The sequence below is a fragment of the Lissotriton vulgaris genome, chromosome 3_1 (genome assembly GCF_964263255.1).
Source record: "Lissotriton vulgaris chromosome 3_1, aLisVul1.2, whole genome shotgun sequence".
Classification (NCBI taxonomy): domain Eukaryota; kingdom Metazoa; phylum Chordata; class Amphibia; order Caudata; family Salamandridae; genus Lissotriton; species Lissotriton vulgaris.
In genome coordinates this window covers 1,730,567,952-1,730,588,228 of record NC_141689.1, presented here as the reverse complement: position 1 = coordinate 1,730,588,228, position 20,277 = coordinate 1,730,567,952, and positions in this window count along the sequence as shown.

Genomic DNA, 20,277 nt, shown 5'->3' with positions numbered 1-20,277 from the left:
GTTAACCTATAAGCCACTCCTATGGAAGGCCAGAGAAATCCTGGAGGCAGAGTGCGTGGTTTCATGTGAGACTGTGCTCTAGCATGAGCTGAGCCTATCTGCAGCTGTCAGGAACAACTCCCTTAGCTGTTCCGGGATATTGCCATACCATATACTCTTAAGTGCATTATAATCCTCGCGGTTATATGCTAACTTTGGTTTGGCTTTATCAAAACATGTCGAGTAAGGTGTTATACAACTTGGAATACTATCCCCTCGAAAGTTCTGTCGACGGGGATAGCATTCCACCCTTCTAGATGGACACGACATGTACATAACCTGAACCCCGGTTAAAGTTAAACTCGAGTATCAGCATCACAAAATGGATGCTGCCACCACAGACACATGTCTGACCTCCTGCTGCTGGGAGTCCTTCCAGCAAGGGAGGCTTGGACAAAGGGTCTCCTGCCTTGGGAGGTGCGAGCACCACCCCAGACAGGATTTTGTGTATTGGGTAGGACAGGGCTGAATAGAATCAGACATGCCCGGGGCACACAAGGTGTCCTCGTGCATATGCCAGTCCAAACCGGTGCTGGGGCTTTCCAGCCCCAGTCCTGGCACAGAACTGGACAAAGGAAAGGGGGTGTAACCGCCCCCTTCCTGGTCCCACCCAGAGGAGGGACCTAGCAGGTGATCCACCCCTCAGATTGGGAATAGGAGTGGGAGCAGTGCCATAGCACCTCAGATCATCCTGAATCAACTTGAAACTAAGAAGACGACTGGACTTCGACATTCTGCTGCACAGAAGACTGAAGAGCATCTCCCTTGTGGCCTAGGAGTGGCCACCCTGTGAACACAGGCACCATCCAGCAACTCAACATCTGCTTTGCCGCTGCCTCCTGCCGGAGCCCAAGCCCAGAGCCTGACAAGACCCAGACTCCCAGACTTCACACCGCCCGATCCACAGTCCCTGCAAAGAAGGGACCCGTGGAGGCACCAAGAGACGTGGGACTGGACATCTTGAAAGACCCCTGAGAAGCTGACTGCGCAGCACCCAAGGCACCCTCAATGCTGTGCTTTAGAGATTGAGAAGCCCCACAACCAAGCAGCCCTTGCACCGAAGATCAGCCCCCCAGCATCTCCACCATCTGCGTGGGGCCCTTTTGCATTGTGTCACTCAACGCGCCATCCTGGCCACTTGCCACCTGGTCATCGGCCATCTTGGTGAGGAAATCTATAATTCACACTGCGGGTCTGGTTGCTCCAGACTTGCTCTCGCTCCTGTAAAAAGGAGCACCCGCTCTGACCTTGCTGGTCCGAGTGAGAAGCTTGCATTGATTCCTGCTTGGCTTGCATTAGCCAAGGCCTGTTTGCTCTGATCAAGAAGTCGACACCGCCAACAGCTAGAGCCTTTGTGGGACAGCTTGTGACCAATGCCTGGACGTCCTTGACCTCTTCGTGTTCACGTGGCTGCAGAGACAACCTTCACCTCATCACCTGGTTGCACCCGACATCGCCTGGTTCCACAGTAGTCACTGGCTAGTGACTTTGAACATTGTCCCCTCTGCTTTCAGGTCTTCACCACTTCAGATCCACCCTTGGATCCACCGGAACTCTTCTCGACTCTCCAGCATCTTCAGCTCCAAGCACTATCGACCTGTGTGACGAAACCCGACACTAATTCGCACCTGTGCACCAGCTTCCTGTGGGTGAGGTAACTCAGCAACGCCGGCGTTCCTACACTGGTATACACCTCTAGTGCCTTGGTCTAAAGTTTTGTCCTTCTAGGTCAGCTGGAAGGTTCCTTAAAAACTAACTTTGTAACTTTTACGCACCATTGACTTTACATTGGTACATGCGTGCACTTTCAGCACTGCACCCGAGTCCCGCGGGCCTTTCCCGGCTTCTTCACTGTTAGTCCCGAACATCTCCAGCGATTCCCAAGGCCCTAGGCCTACTTCCTTTCAGCTAGGTGGTTCTTATACCACTATTTTAGTATATGGTTTAGGTGGCCCCTAGGGCTCATCCATATTGTGCAACTTTTATGTATTTAAACTATGTTTTGTTTTAACTCATTTGCTTCTGTGCTCATAAAGAGTATAGGGGATTTTGTAGTAAATAAATATATATATATTTTCAATATATATCGGTGTGGTGTCCTTTCATTTGGTATGCAAGGGGATTGTGTATGGTAAAACAGCTTGCTTCACATGCCTTTACAGAGTTTAGCCTAAAACTGCTTTGTCCACGCTACTAGGATAGCTGGTCTATAAGGTTGACTTACAACCAATAATCATAAGGGTTGCTTGGCATCGTACAAGGTGATCACTAGAACTAGTGAGCATCACATACCAGGCCAACTTCTCACAAAGGGCCCACAGGCATGTGGGATTGAGTTGAGCTGCACAGCTAGTGGCACCGGAAGCACTCAGCATATGCACAGCTAGCGATTATGGGTGGTCCGGTCGGGCCACACTAGGAGTAATGTCTGTTGCCTACTGGACTCTGCAATTAATGAATCAAGACTGAATTTGAATTGTGAGTCCTGTGGACCACAATGTAGGCAGAAGGCAGTGGTCAGCAAGGGTCCACAGCCACGTGGCGTTGACTTGAACTGCACAGATTGGGAGTATTTCGTGTTCTTGACCGATTATACTCTCTTACACAATTTCCATCTGCACTAATCTTGAATTTCAAATCCTGCTGACCGTATTATAGGCCAGAGGCAGCAGTTAGCAAGGGCCCACAGCCATGTGGCGTTGACTTGTGCTACACAGAGTTAGTGGTACCTGAATCACTCAGCATGTGCTCAGCCAGGGATGATGCGTGGTCCAGGAGGGCCGCACTGGGAGCAATGTCTGTTGCCTACTGGACTGTGTTATCTGCAATCACGCCTCAATCTGAATTGTGAGTCCTGCTGTCCGCAGTGTAGGCCGGAGGCAGCGGTCAGCAAGGGCCCACAGCCATGTGGCGTTGAGTTGAGCTGCACAGTTAGTGGCATCAGAAGCATTCAGCATGTGCGCAGCCAGCGATGATGCGTGGTGCCGGCAGGCCGCACTGGTAGCAATGTCTTTTGTAAAATGAATTCTGCCTTAATAAGGCTACTTGGCGATCACGTGTGGTGCACTGAGTTAGTGGCACCTGAGGCACTCAGCATGTGTGCAGCCTGCGATGATGCGTGGTCCAGGCGGGCCGCACTGGGAGCAATATCTCTTGCCTACTGGACTGCTCCATCTGCAATCACGACTAGGTTTGAATTGTGAGCCCTGCTGTCCACAGCGTACATCGAAGGCAGTAGTCTGTATAGATATAACTCTGCGGTGCTGTGCCGCTGGGTACACCAGGGGCTTGTGTCGAGGAGGCCAGGGTCACGGCGACGGCCTAGTGGCTGAGTGAGGGCCACCACTCTGGCAGACGCTTTGGCCTTCCCAGAAGTGAACTACGTCCAGAGCCCTGCCCTATTTTTTCACAGTCCTACGCTGGAGTGCCGTATGTTGGACCAGCCCACTCCACTTACGCTTACAGGGGGAGTACACAGCTACATGAAGGAGATCTTACCCACTGCCTGAGGCAACATCGTTGTGAGAAGTTGGCCTGGCATATGCTATCCACTAGTTCCAGTGGGGAACTTGCACCAGTCCAAACAACCCTTATTGATGATAGGTTTAAAGACAAACCTAGTGGTAGCTATGGAGAGCAGCCTTCAGGCTAAGTCTTGAAGGAGTGTAAAGCAGCTTGGTGTACCAGATATAACCTATTGAATGTCTAAATGAAAGAAGAACCAAACAAGGCATATATAAAATATATGTATGTATTACTAAACACTCTCCATTAATCTCTTTATGAGATTACAGAGCCAGGTCCACAATTTCAATGCAATAGAACTTCAGTAAATAGCACAATATACACTTTGCCCCAGGGGGGGACCAAATCATATATTAGGAAAGTGGTATAGGAACTGCAACTTGACTAGACACAGTGCCTAGAGCATCTAGATTTGCTGTCACCCCAAGGAACCACCCAAGGCAGGGGACCCAAGGGGGACGTGTGCAGTGTGGGAACAAAGCCGCAAACTCTGTTATCTTCCATGGGGAAAGTCGTGGTTGGAATTTTAAAGCTAAAGGACACTTAGGAGAGGATTTTGAGCAAACCCTTTTAGACTTAAGGCGTTCTAGGGCCAACACCAATGGGAGCAGCAGAGTACTTGAGTTACCTCACCCAGGGAAGCCGGGTGCATAGCTGTCAAATGGGAATCGTCGTTGATTTCAAAGGCTATCTGATGCAAAGTGCTGCTGCCGTGAAGAAGAAAAGTGTCCGGTGTGATCCAAGCCTTGATGAAAGATGTGAAGAGACAACGCGCTCTGACTTTTAAGTACCGATTGATGATCACAATTGTAAGGGCTAAAGTGTACTTTAAGAAAACCTCACTGCAGGAGGATTACGTTTAAGCCCTCGTTTCCTCGACATCTGGTATGACTGATGCAAGCTGCTGGAGGTCGCTACAGAACAAAGTGTCCAACAGTGGTGCGGTGACAAGGTGTGTTGCCCTGACGAATCTGCCGTTACTTTTTAGGCAGAGAAACATGTTGGCGATAGGTAATGGTATGCAAGTTTAGCTACCATCCTTTTTAACTCAATGGTTCACACCCATACACTAGGAATAAAAGGTTGCGAACAGGTGTGCCTGTTGATTTTAATCACACTATATTGTCACTAGCAGTTCCTATGGTTCTGCTATCAGTGCACTTTCATGTTTCTGTTTGGTTTTTGTTTGGACACATTTGTTTCATTATATTTTTTTGAATTGAATGATGATCAATGATGAGAAAAGGGACCTAGTCTGGTGAGGTTTTGCCAGTTGCCCCACGGGTGGTGTTCCCGTGAGGTGTCATTCTTTTCGCCACACATTTTTTCTGGTAGATGATTTCTCTCTCTGCAGAATTTGCTTTGACACATTTTCAGTTAGTATATTTCTTTGGTGTCAGCACTGTGAAGACGATCTAGTTCTGCTTTTTTGTGGTGCGATTGTCAGGAGACGGTAATCAATATACCATCTTTTCTTCCTCCGTTTTTTAAGAATATAATTGTGTTAAAAATTGTTGAATGCATTGCAGTAGGTATCCATCAAAATATGAAGGTTAAGAGGATACTGCCAAGGTAAACACTAATATTAGGTTGTTTTGCTGGAAGGCACACTGACATGACTTGCATTTCATAAGACAGGGTTTCATTTGTATTGATGTTCTTTGAGTGGAGGGCAACCCTGGTCTTCTTTTTCCCTCTGAGCTCCTTTTTTGTGATAGACAAAGATGTGAAGAACCTGGAAGCAGAGGGGACAGAGTCTGGGTCACTTGCCAGTGACCCGGGGCATGGTAGACGAATGCCCACCGATGTCGGGTGCTTCAGGTGCGAAGAGGTGAAGCTTGACTCTGCAGCCACGAGGACCAGGAGGCATTGAGGACAACCAGGAGCTGAATTTGACCTGAGCCAAAAAGGATGTTGAGTGTTGCGGTGTCGGTGCTCGGATTGAACATAACAAGCCTTGGTAACAGCAAGCCACGTAAAAAGAGAAAATATGCTTAGGTGTGGACAAGCAAGGTCCAGGGGACTCCCCAAGCAATGGAGAGTCAGGGCACATCTGGAGCAATCAGGGAAGTCTAAGGAAAGTTAAAGTTGCCTTCTCATGGACCCACAGGTCGACGGACCAGGGATCACAAAGGTACCTCAAGAGAAAACACAAAGGGCTAGCTCACAGAATACTCGTGGAGTGTAGGCCTGCAATCTTCAGTGGAAATCCTGCTCGGAGTATGGCCTACAAGTAAACCAAAGCACAGCCTCAAGGCTTGTCGAAAAGCATATGCACTTGCAAATGTGCACGGTGTCCAGGGGTTCTGGTTCCACGGTACCCAAAAGGGCTACAGGTCTCAGCTTTGCTGGGGACTCAGGTTGGCCTCTGGGAAGTCTGAGAACCAACCTCCTGTGTTGCAAATTCTTTGGAGTCCAACAGGAACTTCAGAGATGCAAACCGTCAGATGCGTCTTTGGTGCCTGCCACGGAGGAGAGTAACTCCTTTACTCCAAGGGAGATCCTTCAGTCATCTAGCGCCTTGTAGATCATCAAAGTTCCAGGATTCAGTATCAGAGTTTCATCGAGGTAAATCTAAAGTCCTGTAGTCAAGGCTTCCTACTTTATACCCAAGGAAGGGGAGGGACAAACTCTGGGGGCCCGCCTATGGGAGAGTTTGGAAAGAGGGGTGGCTATACCTATTTCCTTGGTCCACTTTCATGCCAGGGCAGGGACTGGGAGCTCTGACAACCGGTTTGAACTGGGCTATTCACAGGGACACCAAATGTGCCCCCAGTACAGACTTCAAAGCACTCTTGAGTGCACCCACCCAGCCCCAATACACTAAAGCCTGTCTGGAGGTGGTGACATATCCCTTTGACAGGAAACATATTTTCCGGGCCTCCCCTGCCAGAGTTTCATCCAGCAGCAGGAGGCCAGACTCTTGTCTGTGGCTGCAGCATCCATTTTGTAATGCCAGGGCTCCGTTAAGCTGGTACTGGGTGTACCAGTGTGGCCATGTTTTACCCTCTAGGAGGGTGAAATCATACGCCACCGTCAGTACAGGTGGTGAGGTATGATTCCAAGGTGTTTGACACCAAACACGTCATGTTTCCTTGCAGCCATTCCAAAGTTAGCATTTACTGTGAGGTTATAATGCACTTAAGAGTATATGGTCTGGTTGCATCACAGAACAACCCCGAAGAATATATTCTGAAGGCTGCAGAGGTACCCTGCTCATGCATGGGCACCCCCTCACACAAAACCCAGCACACTGCCTTCAGGATTGATAAGGCCTGCCGTAGGGGTGACTAAAAGTTTTATATGTGTAATAATGTAAGGTAGATATAGGGATATCTAAGTAAGGGGTGCATACACCACCTTACACTGGCTGCTGCAGCAGACTTGTTGTGTCATTTTGGAAGGCTGCCCAGTAGTGGCAATAAAACTTGCTTCAGCCCCTGCAAGGCCTCAGGGGTACCTATGCCTTTGGTACCTAATGTACCATATACTAGGGACTCATAAGGGCACCCCAATAACAAAACTGGAGTGTACCTAAAGTACATGGAATCATTTTAGAGAGGAAACAGCTAGTCCGGATAGCAGGGCCCTAGTCAGAATAAAGTAAAAAAACAGTGAAACATCAGCAAAGGTGGGGGTAACTATAAGAAGCAGATCCGTGCACTGCATAGTGAGGTCTGTCCAGCCCATCTCCGCTACACTTGACATTGTGTGCATTGTTATTGATGGGTGACTTGCCTCCTTCACTCATACTTGATTCCCACGTCTCCCAACATCCAGCTATTGTGTGGCTGAGGGGCCATGCTGTTTTGGGAAGGTCCGCTGTCCTGTTCTGTGCTGCCTTAGAGGTAGTGGGGGGGTGGTCCAAGGGGCAGGTCTTGGGGGTGGTGGCATGGGTGTTGTGGCCTTCTTGGGTATTGGAGCTGCATGATCAATAGCTCAATGACATGTGTTGGTCTTCAGATGTGGCTCTGGGCTGGGATCCCTTTCATACTGTAGGATGTCATTCTACTTTACACCAGTAAAATGCAGATGTTAAATTATTACCACTTACGCAGCTTATCGCCTGTTTTTCGATCGCATTGCAGATTTGGCTGGTCGTTGAAAATATCGGGAAGTAGTGTTTTCGTGGTTATTTTGCACGGGAACGCCTATTCTGCGTTAGTTGCCGCTCTCATTCATGGCGATGTATTTTGCGGAAGCTATCGCTGAAAAACTTGCTATGGCGGCAGTTTTTACTAGTTTGAGAATGGGATGATAATTCTTTTGCTCCACTAATGTGCCAATAACTCAGCGATAAGTCCTTGAGAATACGCCCCGTTGTTATTTTTTTTTGTCCAGATTCATGCAGACAGACACGTTTAAAAAAAATAGTAATTTTTTTGGGTCCTGGGGCTTTTTGTGGAATCTCTTGAGCAGGCCTAGGCAGTCAGGGTGTTTGTACCATGCCCACTTTTCTTGTTTTTTCATCTTTTTTTCTTGTGATTTGCATGTAGCTACATCAAAGTCCTAATAAACACAAGGGCTCATTTTAGAGTTACTCTATAACCCAACAGTGGGTACTTATCGCCATGTTATCAGCACTTTAGCGCAGTAAAAGTGGCGAAAGAACTCTCGCCCCATTCTCAAGTTGGTGCACACTGCCACATTGCCCACAGGCTGACGGTACCAATACAGCAGACAATCAACAACCTTACACAGACAAAGCTGCTGGCTGTGAGCCACCTGTTGGCCTCTGATACCTTCCAACTAACAACTGCGAGAGCCGGAGGAGTCTCACAGCCAGCCCTATTAGACTTCCTTACACGTCTTGGATGCATGTCTACAAAATCAACGTAGGGCCTCTGTATCGGCACAACCTGTTCATCCCAATTCGTAGTATTCCTGCACAACCAATCCCAACCCCAGCCATTGCTTGATGCTTCGGTGTTCCAGATCCAAGATTGTAGTCACTGAAATGGGGGTGTGCCTGGTCACGAAGACTAGTAGTCAACAGTAGTGGAAAATAAGTACTTTATTAGAAAAACATGAAATACCAACACAAAAACATCAAACAACGAGTGACATTGCCAACGGGGAACATCAACTTGTGTATCGAAATAACTCTAGAGCATCCTGGAAATTCCAAAACTCTGTATTCAGAAACCTATTGAATAAATGAAGACAATGGTCAAGCATTAGTATGGTCACAAACGTAATATGGCACAATGTATTGCTTTTGGACAAACCGGAATGATTACAGCTATGATCAATCCTGCACAAAATGACCGTAACAGAAGATTTGACTAGATGCATCATTGTAACATTTTGCGATTTCTTAATTGCGAAAATTAAGGAATCGCAATTAAGAAATCGCAAAATGATATGCATAAAAAAATCGCAAATTATTTTGCGATTCGGTAATTTTCCTTAATTGCGATTCACAATTTGCGAATCGCAATTAAGGAAAACCCTTCCCATTGATTCCTTTGGGCCAAAAGGCCCATAGGAATCAATGGGAAGGCATTCACAATTTGCGAATTTCAATTTGCGATTCGCAAAATGTGAATGCAATTTCAAGGGTGCAGGGGGGTTCAAAGAACCCCTCCCTGCACCCCTGAAATTGAACTGTAAGTGCAATGTACACACACACATGACCCAAGGACATGTGTGTGTGTAAATTAAAACTTTCAAATATGCAACTAGTGCATGTTTGAAAGTGTTCTGTAAATTAGCATGAAGTTGAACTTCATGCTAATTTACCCCTTCCAAATTGCGAATTCGTAATTCTAAAGTAATCATGCATTGCATTTAAGAAATCGCAAAATTGTGATTTCTTAATTGCAATCGCGTTTTTAGAAATCGCAATGAAATTGCGATTTCTAAAATTGCGAAAAAAACAAAATGCTTGATGCATCCCAAAAACGGGATTTGCATTCGCAAACAGCCGAATTTTGCGATTCGCACCGTTTGCGAATGCAAAAACCCTTGATGCATCTAGGCATTTGTGTGGTCGTAAAATTTGTAGGAAGGAAAAGGAAAGTTACAACCACACGAACTTCTGTTACGGTCTCATTATGCAGGATTTATCAGACCTGTAAGCATCACAGTTCGTTTCAGCTTCATACACCTGCATGTTCACTTCACTCACACTTTGTAGGAACAGCTGGAAACTAAGCAAGGGAACCACACCATAACAGGCTTCCGGCACATGTTGGGGGCAACTGACTGCACACATGTACTACTTGTGCCCCCTGCCAACACGGCACACAATCACTGCAACAGAAACCACATGCATTCCAACAATGTACAGGCAAAAAAGGACCACCGAGGCCTGTACTCTAATGTCATCGCAAACTTCTCAGGCAGTGTGCATGATTGGTACATCTTTCGCAAGCCTCTCAGCCCTGGTCCTCAGACCACTTTACCACCCAGCAATGACTGCCCGACCCTGCGCACCTAGACCTCAATGCTCACTTGCAGGCACCTGCATGGCTCCAAGAGGGCCCACCACATGCCGGAGAAACCTCCTCAGCAGTCACTGGATTCCACGGCACAGGCCCCCAGTGCATCCTTCTGCACCGCGCTGAGGAATTATATCTGTAAAGCCAGCTGCCTTTGGCATACACGCAGTCCTGCCGAGCTCACAATTCAAATTGGGTCTTGATTGCCAGGACACACCCGCTCAGGTCTGGTGGCACTAACTCAGTGCTGCTCAAGTCCTCGCCACATGACGGGAGGCCCATGTCGGCCAAAATGCCTCAGCTGCCACCAACTCTGTGCACCTCAAGTCATTGCCACCTGGCAGCAGGCCAGTGTCCGGCAAAGTGCTTCGACTGCCACTATCTCTTTGTACCTCAAGTCATCCCCACATTGCAGGAGCCCGTGTCGGCCAAAGTGCCTTGGCTGCCACCAACATAATAAGCTCACGGGTACACCCAGATAGAGAGTGTTGGTCACATTCTTACCAGGCATGTAAATGCAATTTTGTCCGGACCTGGGCGTGGCACTTCTTTTCTCTTGGTATTGAATTACGGGAATCTCTGTCTCCCGTCAGCCACGGCCACCCTGCAGGGTTGGAGGCCCCCGACGACAGAGGAGCTTTTGGAATGTTTGTTGAGGGGGGCATGACCCGCTCACCCCAGTGTATGCCTTTGGAATTACCGGCGATTTTTACACTGGAGTGGAGAAAGGGAGACAAGTGAGGTAACACCTCTACTTGCCAGGTGCCGGACTCATATTTTGAACCTTGTGGTGGTAGCAGAAAGGAAACCTGGTGCACAAGCTCATTTTAAGATCGAACATTACATGCCTGGTAAGAATGTTCTGCCAAAGTGTTTTGCAGCATAAAAAACGTTATTGGGACAATACATGTATATGACTGCAAGACAAAGTGAATTATGGGAAATGCAGTACGGCATTACACAGGCACGTGACACTATCAATATTTAAAGCACCTGAGATTTGGCAAGTGTGATTATGAACTTACCTGTGAACAAGGCATTCCGCCGAAACGCGTCAGGGTGAATCACAAGCTGCTGTAACCTGAGCCAGTTCTTAATAAATGCAATTTTGTCCGGACCTGGGCGTGGCACTTCTTTTCTCTTGGTATTGAATTACGGGAATCTCTGTCTCCCGTCAGCCACGGCCGCCCTGTAGGGCTGGAGGGCCCCGACGACAGAGGAGCTTTTGGAATATATATATATATATATATATTAATATTTAAGAAAACAGAAGACATTATATTATTTTAATAACAAACAAAAAAATTACAAAAACTATTTTTAGGATATTAAAGTTACAAAATATCACAAACAATTTTTTTTACAATTAGTGAAAAAACCATAGGTTTAATGAGCATTATAATTTGGAATTAGCATTTAAAATACCTTTGAAATTCACTGAGAAAAAACATAGGTTTGAGCCACTTTATAGTAAGAAATTAGCATTTAAAAAACCTTAGAAATTCACTGAGAAAACCATAGGTTTCATGGACGTTATAGTTAGTTGGACATTTTTCTCATACAAAACCCATAGAAATTCCCCTGTTATAGTTAGTTCACCTAACTATAACTCACGCCACCGCAATGCACTGCTGATGACGTCAGATATTACATCATTCATGACTTGGTCAGTGACATCACTGATGACATCACGGGTGACATCTCAAATGATATCACTGATGACATCATTGATGACATCACTGATTACATCATCCACGTGACAATCTGATCCACCTCCTCACACTCTAATATAATCTTCGATACACCCACTGCAAAATAAAGATTGCCATTTCCAAAACAATCGACACACCAATACCAGTAACTACATACATACTCACTGATTCCTAGGTCCACACACACAGACACACATTCACCCATACAATAACTAATACGTGCAGTCACTCATCAATACAACACTATCATAAGCAATCATACACCTATACAGACACTCACACACCGCCACATATCCAGAGTTACTCACACACCTAGTCAGTCATGCAAAGTATTAATCACACTTATATTTACTGTCCTATACAGTTATACACACATCACATCACTTATTCAAACAAAAACAGATGCTTACATACTCTCTTATACAATCACTGGTACAAGTGCACACTCATCCATACAGCTAGTCTCACAATCACTGACTCCCACATATAATGATTTATATACTTCAACTCTCACATACACTGCCTTTTACATATGTAGCTACTTGGACATGAACCATTGAGATAACCATTGATTCATCAACGCTTTTTACCTAATGACATGTTACATAACAATAAACCTACAAATACTTGAAGACCTGTGTTTCAAACAGCATACTCTTTAAATTTGTGGACAAGAAGGTGTATGCATTATTTCTGCTCAAAATGCAGGGCACATAGGTATGCTTTAGAATATTTGAAAGACACTATAGCACTTACATACGTAAGACATGTCTGCATGTGCAACCAAATAACAGAGGAGAACTGAGAAGATTTGACCACCTATAGGAGACCCTACCCGCTTTTAAACCTACAATATTCAGAATGCGTTATACACGTGAGAATACATGTACAAGTAGACATATACCTTGGTCACAAGAGCACACAAACTTATAAACCTGACAGCTTGCACTTCCATTTGAGTACACAAAAAAGAGAGTTGCAAAAAGCGGCAAAAGAGGAACAGAAAGAGGCAAGAGGGGTACAGAAAGAGGCAAGTGAGGTACAGAAGGTGGCAAAAAGGGTATAGAAAGAGGCAAGATGGGTGCAGAAAGATGCAACAGAGGGGCAGAAAGAAGCTAGAGAAGTACAGAAATGTTATGTTATGTTATGTTAAAAGTTGATTTGTAGAGCGCACAGCTACTCGACTGGGTGTCCGGGCGCTGAAGCAGGATGGAGAGACTTCAACTGTGCAACCATACGGATTCTGGGACCCAGCATGTGTATGGCTCTGGCTGCGGCGTTCTGAGTCACCTGTAATCTATCAGTAGTTACTCAGGCAGACCCAGATAGAGTATATTCAAATAATCCAGCCTGGAGATTATTAATGCCTGGACCACTGTTTTTCTGTGGGTGGTAGATAAAAAAGGCAGAAACGGTTTCAGCATCTTAAGCAGGCCAAAACATGACCCAGTCACAGATTGGATCTGTGCCTGCATGGAGAGATTTTCATCGAGCTTCACCCCCGGGTTTTTCACTGTCTTTACAGGAGACGTGGGAGGGGACATGTCAGCGGGCCACCAACTGCACCAGAGGTTGCTGGGGCGGTGCCCGAAGAAGATAATCTCCGATTTACCAGGGTTGCATTTAAGCTGGTTGTGCTGGAGCCAGGAGAATACCTTTGTAAGGCAGTTGTTAATTGTGTCACCCTTGAAGTCCATGTCTTTGCCGCTGGTAAAGAGCAGCTGAGAATCGTCGGCATACAATACGATTTTTGCGCCCTGGTTCTCAGCCAGAGTTGTGAGGGGTGTCATGTACAGATTAAAGAGAATGTGGCTCAAAATAGAACCCTGGGGCACACCCACCTCAAGGGGTGGGATTGGGGCTGCAAAAGCTGGAGCCCTTACTGTTTGCTGGCGGTCCTTTAAAAAGGAGGTGAACCAGTTGAGTACCGTACACCCAAACCCGCACTCCTGAAGTCGCTGCAGGAGGTGATCGTGGGGGACCAACATAGGTTCAGAAAGATGCAAGAGGGGTGCAGAGAGATGCAAGAGGGGTACAGAAATAGGCACAGGAAGTACTGAAAGAAGCAACAGAGGTGCATAAAGAGGCAAGAGAAGTACGTAAAGAGGCAAGAGAGTTGCAGAAAGAGGCAAGACAAGTGCAGAAAGAAGGAATACAAGTGCTGAAAGAAGCAACAGAGGTGCAGAAAGAAGCAAGAGAAGTGATAAAAGAGACAAGAGAGCAGCCGAAAGAAACAAGGGAGGTGCAGAAAAAAGCATGAGAAGTACTGAAAGAGGCAAGTGAGGTGCAGAAAGAGGCAAGAGAGCTACAGAAAGAGGAAAAAGAATTGCAGAAATAAGCAACAGAGGTGCAGAAAGCAGCAAGAGAAGTGCAGGAAGCGGCACGAGAGGTGAAGAAACAGGCAAGAGAAGTACAGAAAGAGGGAACAGTGATGCAGAAAGGGAGAAGAGGGGTGAGAAAGAGCCAAGTGTGGTACAGAAAGAGCCAAGAGGGATACAGAACGAAGCAAGAGAGGTGCAAAAAAAGCAAGAGAAGTACAGAAAGAACCAACGAAGGTGCAAAAAGAGGCAAGAAGGGTACAGGAAGAAGCAAGACTGGTACAGATAGAAGCATGATAAGCTCAGAAAAAACCAACAGAGGTACAGAAAGAGGCAAGAGGAGTGCAGAAAGATACAGTAGAAGACCTGAAAGAAGCAACAGGGTTCAGAAAGAGGCAAGAGAAGTGCAGAAGGAAGCAACAGAAATGCAGAAAGAGAATGGCAGAAAGAACCAATATAGGTCGGGAAAGAGGCAAGAGGGGGCAGAAAAAAGGCAAGAGAAGTATTGATAGAAGCAACTGAGGTGCAGAAAGAGGCAAGAGGGGTACAGAAAGAAGCAACAGATGTGCACAATGCAGCAAGTGAAGTGCAGGAAGATACAAGAGAGGTGAGGAAACAGGTAAGAGAAGGAACAGGGGTACAGAAAGATGCAAAAGCGTTGCAGAAAGAGGAAAAAGGGGTGAGAAAGAGGCATTACAGAAAGAGTAAAGAGGGGTACAGAAAGAAGCAAGAGAGGTATAGGAAAAAACAAAAGAACCAACTGAGGAGGATAAAGAGGCAAGATGGGTACAGAAAGATGCAGGAGAAGAACAGAAGGAAGCAACGAGTTGCAGAAAGAGGCTAGAGAAGTACAGAAAGAAGTAACAGAAATACAAAAAGAGGTAAGAGAAGTGCAGAAGGAAGCAACAGAAATGCAGAAAGAAGCAGGAGAAGTGCAGAAAGAACCATCATAGGTGCAAAAAGAGGCAAGAGGGGGCAGAAAGAGGCAAGAGAAGTGCTGATACAAGCAACAGAGGTACAGAAAAAAGCAAGAGAGGTGTAGAAAGAGGCAAGACAACAAAAGAAAAAAGCAAGAGAAGTGCAGAAAGAAGCAGCAGAGGTACAGAAAGAAGCAAGAGAAGTGATCAAAGAGACAAGAGAGTTGTCTAAAGAACATTTGTGGTGCTGAAAAAACAAAAGAAGTGCAGAAAGAGTCAAGGGCAGTGCAGAAAGAGGCAGGAAAGGTACAGAAAGAGGCAAGAGAGGTACAGAACGAGGCCAGTGAGGTGCAGAAACAGGGAAGAGGGGTCAGAAAGAAGCAAGAGAAGTACAGAAAGAGGGACCATGGGTGAAGAAAGAGGCAAGAGAGGTGCAGAAATAGGGCAGAGGTGTGCATAAAGAGGCAAGAGGCATGCAGAAAGAAGCAAGAGGGCTGCAGAAACAGCCATGAGCAGTACATAAAGCAGCAACAGTTCTGCACAAGGAGGCAAGAGAACTACAGAAAGAGGCACAAGAGTTACAGAAGCAGGCAAGAGATGTGCAGAAAGAGGAAACAGGGGTGCAGAAAGGGGCACAAAAGGTGCAGAAAGAGGGAAAAGGTATAACGAAAGAGGCAATAGGGGTACAGAAGGAAGCAAGAGAGGTCTACAAAGAAGCAAGAGAAGTACATAAAGAACCAATAGAGGTCCAGAAAGAGGCAAGAGGGGTGCATAAACAGGCAAGAGTAATACAGAAAGAAGCAACAGAACTGCATAAGGAGGTAAGAGAACTACAGAGAGGAAACAGGGATACAGGAAGTGGCAGAAAGGTGCAGAAAAAAGAAGAGGATTGCAGAAAGAGGCAAGAGGGGTGCTGAAAGAAGCAAGAGAACTGCTGAAAGAACCAACAGGGGTGCAGAAAGAGGCAAGGGGGGTACATAAGAGGCAGGAGAAGTTAGATGAGAAGCAACAAAGATGCTAAAAGAGGTAGGGGAGGTGCAGACAGAGGGAAGGGAGGTACAGAAGCAAGAGAAGTGCCGAAAGATGGAAGAGAGGTGCAGAAAGAGGGAAGAGGGGGTACAGAGAGAGGCAAGAGGGATGCAATAAAAAGCAAGAGAGGTGCAGATAGAAGCAACAGATGTGCCGGAATATGTAAGAGGGATGCAGACAGAGGCAACATAATTACAGAAAGAAACAACAGAAATATAGAAATAGGCAAAAGAAGTGCAGAAAGTAGCAACATAAATGCAGAAAGAATAAAGAGAAGAGCAGAAAGAATAAACAGAAGTGCAGAAAGAAGCAACAGAGGTGCAGACGGAGGCAAGAGAACTGCATAAAGACACAGGAGAGTAGCAGAAACTGTCAGGAGAGGTGCAGTAAGAGGGAAGAGTGGTACAGAAGGAGGAAAGATGGGTGCAGAAAGAAGCAAGAGAAGTGCAGAAAGAACCAACAGAGGTACAGAAAGAGGCATGAGGGATAGAGAAAAGGGCAAGAGAAGTGAGGAGAAAAGCATTAAAGGTGCCAAAAGGGATAGGAGATGTGCAGACAGAGACAAGAGAGGTGCAGAAAGAGGGAAGAGAGGTACACAATGAGGGGTATAGAGAGGGGAAATATTGGTGCCAAAATAAGTAAGAGAGGTGCAGAAAGAGGCAAGAGAAGTTCAGAAAGAAGCAATAGAGATGTGGATAAAAGGCAAGAGGGGTGCAGAAAGAGGCAAAATAAATACAGAAAAAAACAACAGAAGTGTAGAAAGAGGCAAAAGAAGTGCAGAAAATAGCAACAGAAATACAGAAAGATGCAAGAGAAATGCAGAACAAGTCAAAACAGGTGCAGAAGCAGGCAAGAGAAATTCAGAAAGAGGCACGAGAGGTGAAGAAGAAGCTAGAGAAGTACAGAAAGACGAAAGGGCAGTGCAGAAAGAGGCTAGGGAGGTGCAGAAAGAAGCAAGTGAGGTGCAGAAACAGGGAAAAGGGATTCAGAAAGAGGCAAGAGAAGCTCAGAAAGAGGGAACATGGGTGCAGAAAAAAGCAAGAGAGAGGTGCAGAAACAAGCAAAAGAGGTGCAGAAAGATGCAAAAGAAATATAAAAAGAACCAACAGAGGTGCAGAAAGAGGCAAGAGGGGTGCATAAACAGGCAAGAGTGGTGCAGAAAGAAGCAACAGAACTGCACAAGGAGGCAAGAGAACTGCAGAAAGAGGCAAGAGAGTTGCAGAAACAAGCAAGAGATGTGCAGACACAGGGAACAGGGATGCAGGAAGTGGCAAGAAAAGTGCAGAAAGATGGAAGAGGTGTACTAAAAGAGGCAAGACGGGTGCAGAATGAAGCAAGAGAGGTCCAATAAGAAGCAAAAGAAGTGCAGAAAGAACCAACAGAGGTTCAGAAAGAGGCAAGAGGGTTGAAGACAGAGGGAAGAGCAGTGCAGAAAGAAGACATAAAGGTACAAAAAGAGATAGGAGAGGTGCAGAAAGAGGCAAGAAAGGTACAGAAAGAGGCAAGAGAGTGGATAAAGAAGAAAGAGAGGTACAGAAATAGGGAAGAGGGGTGTAAAGATAGGCACGAGGGGTACAGAAAGAAGCAAGAGTACTGCAGAAAGAAGCAACAGAGATGCTGAAACAGGCCAAATGGGTGCAAAAAAAGAAGCAAAAGAAGTACAGAAAGAAGCAACAGCCGTGCAGAAGCAGGCAAGAGAATTGCACAGGTGCAAGAGAGTTGGAGAAACTGGAAAGAGAGGTGCAGACAGAGTGATGAGGGATGTAGAAAGAGGCAAGAGATGTAGGGAAAAAAGTGGGAGGAGTACAGAAAGTACCAAAAGAGGTGCAGGAAGTGGCAAAAGGGGTGCGAAAAGAGGCAAGATAAGTGCAGAAGGACGAAACAGAGGTGCAGAAAGAGGCTAGAAAACTGCAGAAAGAGGTAAGAGAGGTGCACAAAGAGGTAACAAATGTGCAGAAAGAGTGAAGAGGGGTACAGAAAGAGGCAAGATGGGTGCAGAAAGAAGCAATACAGGTGCAGAAAGAAGCAATAGAAGTGCCGAAAGAAGCAGCATAAATACAGAAAGAGGCAAGAGAGGTACCAAAAAGGAGTGCATAAAGAGTGAAGCGTGTTGCAGAAAGAAGCAAGAGAGGTGCAGAAAGAAGCATCAGAGGTGCAATTGAGGCAAAGTGGGTGCAGAAAAAAGCAAGAAACATACAGAAAGAAGCAAGGGAAGTACAGAAAGAAGCAAGCAAGGTCCTAAAAGAGGCAAGAGAAGTGCATAAAGAAGCAAGAACGGTGCAGAAAGAAAGAAGAAGGGTGCATAAAGAGGTAAGAGGGATACAGAAAGAAGCAAGAGAGGTGCAGAAAGAGGCAAGAGAGGCAAGAGAGGTACAGAAGACATTAGCAATAGAGGTGCAGAAAGAAGCAAGAGAGGTGCAGAAAGAAGGGAAGTTCAGAAAGCAGAAGAAATGTGAAGAAGAGGCAAGAGAAGTGCAGAAAGAGGATGAAAGATGGATGAAAGATGCAGAAAGAAGCAAGAGAAATACAGAAAGAGGCAAGAGAGGTGCATAAAGAAGCAAGAGGGGTTTGTGCACCATTAGTACCAATTTAACACCCACATTTAGCAATAAGTAACAGGTGACCATTCCAGCTTTGTAAAGGGCCTTCAACCACACTGTAACACTCGTCACTGCATTTTTGGTAATGTTTGAGCAGAAATAGTGAAGAGGGGTACAGAAAGAGGCAAGATGGGTACAGAAAGAAGCAATATAGGTGCAGAAAGAAGCAAGAGAAGTGCAGAAAGAAGCAGCATAAATACAGAAAGAGGCAAGAGAGGTACCGAAAAAGGAGTGCAGAAAGAGTGAAGCGTGTTGCGGAAAGAAGCAAGAGAGGTGTAAAAAGAAGCATCAGAGGTGCAGTTGAGGCAAAATGGGTGCAGAAAAAAGCAAGAAACATGCAGAAAGAAGCAAGGGAAGTACAGAAAGAAGCAAGCAAGGTACTCAAAGAGGCAAGAGAAGTGCATAAAGAGGCAAGAACGGTGCAGAAAAAAAGAAGAAGGGTGCATAAAGAGGCAAGAGGGATACAGAAAGAAGCAAGAGAGGTGCAGAAAGAGGCAAGAGAGGCAAGAGAGGTACAGAAGATATTAGCAATAGAGGTGCAGAAAGAAGCAAGAGAGGTGCAGAAAGAAGGGAAGTTCAGAAAGCAGAAGAGATGTGCATAAAGAGGCAAGAGAAGTGCAGAAAGAGGATGAAAGATGGATGAAAGATGCAGAAAGAAGCACGAGAAATACAGAAAGAGGCAAGAGAGGTGCATAAAGAAGCAAGAGTGGTTTGCGCACCATTAGTACAAATTTAACACCCACATTTAGCAATAAGTAACACATGACCATTCCTGCTTTGTAAAGGGCCTTTAACCACGCTGTAACACTTGTCACTGCATTTTTGGTAATGTTTGAGCCGTTTGAGGTAGAAACAAGGTTTTTTGTTCAAATCTGCAGATTATGCAGCAGATGATGGATTATGTGGCAAATGCATAAAATGTATAATAATGCAAAAATTGCTGCAGCCGAACAGTCGCATAATTCCAATGACTTGTTTCAGAAGTGCTACTCAGTGGTTCCTTCTTTTTTTGTGCTCATCTAGTTTATAGTTTAGCTTCTATGGAAATGAGGAAGACTAAACCTGAGGATACCACTCCACAACACAGATACCATACCACATAATTTCTCTCCATAAAACACAATCCCACTCTACATAAAGCTTATACACTAAATACCACATACTCTCTACCTACATAAATTTACTCACAACATCCCACATAATTTCTTTACACACAACGTACATCTGCTCCACTCCCAAAAATATTAGTAAAAAACGGCAATAGCTTTACTCTCACAAATGCGAGACCTATTGCATTACAAATGCTTCCTTAACTTGTAGTCGTGTTAGCGGAGTGGTGAAGAAAGGGGGCTGGAACTCCGGCCAGCGCTCAGGATTTATGCTGCATAAGACTTACAGGTGGTACCAAGACACCTTCTTTGCCCTCAAAGTCCCTCAGCAGTAAAGTGGACTTCATCGCCCAACCATTAGTGTTCGAGGAGGTGCGTTTGCAGAGTGGTGGACAAATGGTGGCGTGGCCTCTGAAGATCAATCCCATTGTGTGTGACATCCTGGAGGTAACAGATGAGGTAGTTGGCCCCCAAGGAAATAGTAGGGGTGGTTGGAAGTCGCGTTTTGGACTTTTGCGGAGAGGCACAGAGATTGAACCAATCTCCGTGCCTCTCCGCATATTTCCGTTATGCGACGCCTGCCCA